The sequence below is a fragment of the Pristiophorus japonicus genome, chromosome 15 (assembly GCF_044704955.1).
Source record: "Pristiophorus japonicus isolate sPriJap1 chromosome 15, sPriJap1.hap1, whole genome shotgun sequence".
NCBI lineage: Eukaryota > Metazoa > Chordata > Chondrichthyes > Pristiophoridae > Pristiophorus > Pristiophorus japonicus.
This window is the reverse complement of record NC_091991.1, coordinates 165344251-165350250: the sequence shown is the minus strand read 5'-3', so window position 1 is coordinate 165350250 and position 6000 is coordinate 165344251.

Here is a 6000-nt window from a genome sequence, read left to right as displayed (position 1 = left end):
CCACCGGACATCCCAAAGCGCTTTACAGCCAATAAAGTACTTTTGAAGTGTAGTTATGTAGGAAACGTGGCAGTCATTTTGCTCCCTCAAACAGCAATGTCATAATTACCAGATAATCTGTTTTTTAGTGATGTTGTTTAAGAGATAAATAATGGCCAGGACAACGGGGATAACCTCCCTGCTCTTCTTCGAAATAGTGCCATGGGATCTTTTAGAGAGAGCAGAGGTCTCTTGGTTTAACGTCTCCTCAGAAAGACGACATTTCCGACAGTGCAGCGCTCCCTCAGCACTGCAGTGCATATGTACCAGTATATGTACCAAAAAAATAAAAAGATAGAATTTGAAAAAGCCATCAGCTTGTCAAACTGGCTCCATTTTTTAGGTCCTTGGTGAAGAGAGATCTATTCAGAAATAATATTGAAGTACAGGTGGCTTTAAATAGCAGTCTATTGAGTCATGCTGGAATGTTCAGTTCACAACCAGTCTGACCAGACCGACCACATGGCAGTTATTCTTTCTGCTGCACTTGCTTTCTGTTGTCTTATAACACTCCTGTGAAGCACCTTGGGATGTTTTACTACGTTAGAGGCGCTATATAAATACAAGTTGTTGTTGTTGTTAAACGAGTGAGTAAATGCTTAATTATAGCTGGATACACTGAAAGAGTCCCATCGTTGGGTAGATTATCTTGAAACGTAGTTTACTGGTTTAGTAAACAAGTTGAGACAATTGACTCAATTGGTGATAGCATCGGAACATTGATCACACCTGCCTTCAGTGCATCCAGGTGCGGATTAAGTGCGTCTGCTGTCGCCCAAGCAGGTTGGCAAATGAAGCATATAATTAGCAGATGAAGTTCAACACAGATAAATGTGAGGTATTACATTTTGGTAGGAAGAATAGGGAGGTCACTTATTACTTGCAGGATGCGAGTCTGGGTGGGGTAGAGGAACAAAGGGATCTCAGGGTACAAATACACAAATCACTAAATGTTGTGACACAAGATCATAAAATAGCAAACCAAGCACGAGGGTTTATTTCCAGAGGTATAGAATTGAAAAATAGGGAAATTATACTAAACTGTATTGAACCTTGGTTAGACCACACTTGGAGTACTGTGTACAGTTCTGGTCGCCATATTAAAAACAGGATCTAGAGGCACTGGTGAGAGAGGGTGCAGAGAAGATTTGTACCAGAATGATACCAAAAGTGTGAGGGTATACAACTCTCTTGGCTGTAAAACAATAAATCAATTAAATCAAGTGCCCCCTGATCTTGGGGACACTCCAAACACTTTTCAAGTGCCCTTTTTTTTTGTGTGTTTGTTTGTTTGTTTTTTTGGTGATTTTCTTTTGGGGCACTTAAAAAAAACACAAATTTTACAAGTGCCCCCTGGCTGAAAGGTGGGGGAACACTAAAACCGGCAATAAAAACAAATTAAACTTTAAAACATATAAATCAAATTTAAATTTGGTTGCCAGGGGTGATGATGCACTCCAGTCCCTCCGGCGCCCACCTCTCGCGGAAGACCGCGAGCGTGCGAGGGTACACATATCAGGAAAGGATGAACAGGCTGGGTCTCTTTTTTCTCTTGGGGGGGGGGGGGGGAAAGGCTGAGGGGTGACCTAATAGAGGCCTTTAATATTATGAAAGGTTTTGATCGAGTGGATACAGAGAGAATGTTTCCACTTGTGGGGAAGAGCATAACTAGAGACCATCAATATAAGATAGTCATCAAGAAATCCAATAGGGAATTCAGAAGAAACTTCTTTACCCAAAGAGTGGTGAGAATGTGAAACTCGCTACCACAGGGAGTGAGTGAGGCGAATGGTATAGATGCATTCAACGGGAGCTAGACAAGCATATGAGGGAGAAGGGAATAGAGGGTTATGCTGATAGATTTAGATGAGGAAAGACGGGAGGAGGCTCGAGTGGAGCATGGACTAGTTGGGCCGATGGCCTGTTTCTGTGTTCTATATTCTATGCAATCCCAAGTATTCTTTTAAAGTGAGCAAACTAGACGTCAAGGTTCATCGTTCAAGACTGAACTCAATGGAAGAGATCCTTTAGTCCTAGTCTCCCTAACCAGCAGAAACAGCTTCTCACTGTTCCTACATTAATAATGGTTACTTTAGTGTGGGGCGTTATAGAGGCCCAGCATCTACGGAGCATCAGCAAGGAGGCCTAAGCTTCAGGAGGGGAGAACATTTAAAGGGAAGAAATGCTAAGCTTATTAAAGCAGTACATATTGAAGAAAGAGACAATAGAGGGGAAAAAAAATTGCAGAAGTAATGTCTTGGAAACGTTTCATGAAGTCCAGAGTGAGAGAGAGAGATCACCACGATGATCTTCATTGTATTGAAATGAAGGTTTAATGCTCGCGGGCTGTGTCTGTTTGCCTACAGTGTGGTGTGGTGCTGGGCTCCCTCCTGCTGATCAGCTGTTCCTGGTTGGCGTACAACTCCAGTCTGATGCTGATTGAAGCGGCGATAGCAGCAAAACGCAAAACGTACTTTGGTCTTGGTAAGTTCTCACTACAAGAGGAAGTAAGTTACCGCCAGCAGAGGTTTTGATAAATAGCCAAAGGGATGCCAGTGCTATAGTTTGAATCTTTTGTGTGCAGCCACCCATTTTAAATGAGCTCCACCATCAGCATTAACTTCCTGCTGAAAGCACCACTTTGTGCTGTAACGGCACTATTCGGGATTGATTTAAACATAGACTTTAGACAACACAACTCGAAAGTTCTGCATTAGTTGCCTTTATGCCACAGAGGCGGCAGTTTCCAAATTGAAAGATTTACTACACGTAAGAGTAGTTATGTTGGGACAACATTCACCAACTTCCCTTCCTGGCCCCCATTTTAGCTGATATTGTAAATGGTTCCCTCTCCTCGGGTACTGCCCCTCTCGCTTTCAAAACTGCCATGGAATCATCGAATGATCCAGCACAGAAGGAGGCCATTCGGCCCACCGTGCCTGTACCAGCCCTTTGAAAGAGCGCTCCACTTAGTCCCACCCCACCGCTCGTTCCCCAAAGCCCGGCAAATTTGTGCGTATATTCCATTCCCTTTTGAAAGTTACGACTGAATCTGCTTCTGTCACTCTTTCAGGCAGTGCATTCCAGCTCATAACAACTCATTGCATTAAAAAAACCTCTCCTCATCTCCCCCCTGATTCTTTTGCCAGTTATTTTAAATCTGTATCCTCTGGTTACTGACCCTCCGCCAGTGGAAACAGAGTCGATAGGGAGAAACTATCAAAGCCTTTGATAATTTTGAACACCTCCCCTTCTAGGAATCGAAAGAAACCATTTCCACTGGTTGGGGAGTCTAGGACTCGAGGGCATAGCCTAAAAATTAGAGCCAGACATTTCAGGAGTATAGTTTGGAAACATTTCTACGCGCAAAGGGTATAGAAGTTTGGAACTCTATTTCGCAAATGGCAGTTGATGCTAGATCTATTAATTTTACATCCGAAATTGATAGATTTGTGTTAACCAAAAGGTATTAAAGGGATATGGGGCGAAGGAGTTAGGTTACAGATCAGCCATGATCTCATTCAATGGCGGAACAGGCTCGAGGGGCTGATTGGCCTACTCCTGTTCCTCCTCTGCAAGTCCAGCTTCTGTAGGGCCTCCTAACCCAAAGCCCCCAAAACTGGAAAATTCACTCCCCTATAAAGGACAGTGAAAATGTTGCTGTGATTTAATGTTTGTGGGTGTTATGTATACAACAAGCAGCGACTTTATTCCATTGCTTGAACTATCTGGAATTTGTTCATTATTTAAACCGTTTGCCTGTATTTTATTTTCAAAAAGTGGCGCACACTCAGAAAACTGCTGAACTTTATCTCTTCTCATTCCTCCTTTTTCTCTCCTCTCCTGAAGACATGCCACATCTGGGTATTTTGAATTAGCACTGACCAAATTTACAATTTCTATTTTTAGCTCAAATAGCGTATGGAACACCTGGAAAATTAGTGGTTGCAATAAGGTAAGTGGCCATCAGTACATTTGATAGCAAGAAAAGAAAGACTTGCATTTATATAGCGCCTTTCACAACCAGACGTTCCAAAGCACTTTACAGCCAACAAAGTAGTCACTGCTGTAATGTAGGCAGCCAATTTGCACATGGCAAGCTCCGACAAACAGCAATGTGATAATGACCAGATAATTTTTTTTTAGTTATGTTGATTGAGGAATAAATATTAGCCAGGACACTGAGGATAACTCCCTGCTCTTCCTCGAAATAATGCCATGGGATATTTTACGTCCATTTCAAAAGTACTTTATTGGCTGTAAAGCGCTTTGGGACGCCCTGATGTCATGAAAGACGCTATATAAATGCAAGTTCCAACAGTATTGTTTCCGACTATTTGCGAAAGGCTTGTAGTTTCTCTAATATGGAAGCATTTCAATTACATCAAAATGCTCTGGGGTTTTAAGACCATATTGTCAAAATGTTCAGTAAATGGAGGAGGAAGAAGAAGAACTTGCATTTATATAGTGCCTTTCACAACCTCAGGACATAACAAAGTGCTTTGCAGCCAATAAAGTGCTTTTGAAGAGTAGTCACTGTTACAATGTAGGAAACTGGGCAGCCAATTTGTACACAGCAAAGTGCCCAAAATAGCAATGATCTATATAAACAGATTTTAGCGATGTTGATTGAGGGATAAATTATTTTTATTTGTTCATGGGATGGTGGGTGTCACTATCAAGCCCAGCATTTATTGCCCATCCCTAATTGAGCCGCCTTCTTGAACCACTGTTCTTTGTAGCGGTTTGCTAGGCCATTTCAGAGGGCAGTTAAGAATCAACCACATTGTTGTGGGTCTGGAGTATATTGGCCAGGAGTCTGGGGAGAACTCTCCTGCTCTTTTTCAAAATAGCTTCATGGAATCTTTTACGTCCACCTGAGATCTTGGTTTAACGTCTCATTTGAAATGACAGCACCTTTGACAGAGCAGCACTCCCTCAGTACTGGAGTGTCAGCCTAGATTAGGTGTATAAGTCCCTGGAGTGGGACTTGAACCCACAACCTTCTGACCCAGAGGCGAGAGTGCTACCCACTGATCCACAGCTGAGGAAATCCAAAGTCTACAGACTTTAACCAGCCATTGGCATATTGGTATTGCGCAACGCAAGAGATTGAGAACAGCTTTCACACCCTCAGTTAATATTTTCTACTCGATCATCACAACACAACCAGAAATCTGCTTTAGTTGCAAATCAGTTTTAATGACCAGGGATGCTGGTTTTCTGCTTGCAGTATGATCGGGTTATTGCTGGGAACCTGCATTGCTTTCTTTGTTGTGCTTGAAGATCTGGGAGACAACCTTTTCCTGGTGTTGACTGGATCCTCGGTAAGTTCAATACACCGTTCAGTAAAACAGGCTACATTTCCATTTTGCTTGGGTTTGTTTTTCTCTTTTCCTGTTTTTGTTTCTCTTCAATCTTCTCACCGCCTCTTGAGCAAATTGCTTCCTTCACCACAGTACGAGCGCTCAGGCACCAGTGACTCTCCTGTCAATTATTCATGTGTAATTCCTGACAGTAAGTGCTGGGAGGCTATCTGGCCGGAGAACAGAATTCCAGGCAAGCCCAATTCTCCACGCACACACACACGCAGGACAGTAGTGGGAATTCTGGCTAATTTTTCCCTTCCTTGATCCAAAGACGTTGAGGCCAAAGCTGTTTCCCAGCTGCCACTCTCGAGCGAGCAGGCATCAAGCCAGAGACTCCCTGATCAGTGTGGCTCAGTTGCCCAATGACTTTACCAGCTGACGCTCAATTAGAAGGAACTGAATGTTTGCGTGTTCTCGTTGAGTCAACACAAACCTATCTCCCCAAACATGGGCCCCTGAAGTTCTGCAATTCCTGCTCCACCACAGCAAGTGCATCAGAGCGGGATGCCCGGACTCCTGCAGCGTTGACCTTTGACCCTATTCCCAATCCGCCAGACCCTTTCCACGCCTGTCGTAGAGTTGCCGCATTTTC